Below are 587 nucleotides of genomic sequence, written 5' to 3' on the forward strand. Positions count from 1 at the left end.
CAAAAAGGTGACAACACCCAAACTGATTCCTAAGAGATTTGAGATGCGTATTGTCGACCTTCAAACACTTCAGCAAATGTCTCATCCTGTATTCTGCAAAGATTGTTGTTAGCAAACATCAATATAACGTCCATGCTAATGAATTTGACAACAATCCACATCACATCTAATAAAAACAACAGCCACAATAGCAATACTAATAATAATGAAAAAAATAACAATACTGACAACGACAACAACAAGAATGAGAACAAGAACAACAAGTAAAACACCAATAATAATCCTTTCTATTATAGGCACAAGTCCTGAAATTTAGGAGAGCGGATTGTCGATTACATCGACCCCAGTACTCAAATGGTACTTAATTTATCGATCCCGATAGAATGAAAGGCAAAGTCAACCTCGGCGGAATTTGAACTCGGAACCTAGTGACAGACGAAACACCGCTAAGTATTTCGTCCGGCGCACAAACGATTCTAATGATGATTGAAATTGTAACAATAAAGTAGTTCCCAAAATGCCGATTCTGTTGTGATGCAACTGAAACAGTGGATCAGCTAATCTTTGGATGCTCTCTTTTCTTGTTA

The sequence above is a fragment of the Octopus bimaculoides genome, chromosome 2 (genome assembly GCF_001194135.2).
Source record: "Octopus bimaculoides isolate UCB-OBI-ISO-001 chromosome 2, ASM119413v2, whole genome shotgun sequence".
Lineage (NCBI taxonomy): Eukaryota > Metazoa > Mollusca > Cephalopoda > Octopoda > Octopodidae > Octopus > Octopus bimaculoides.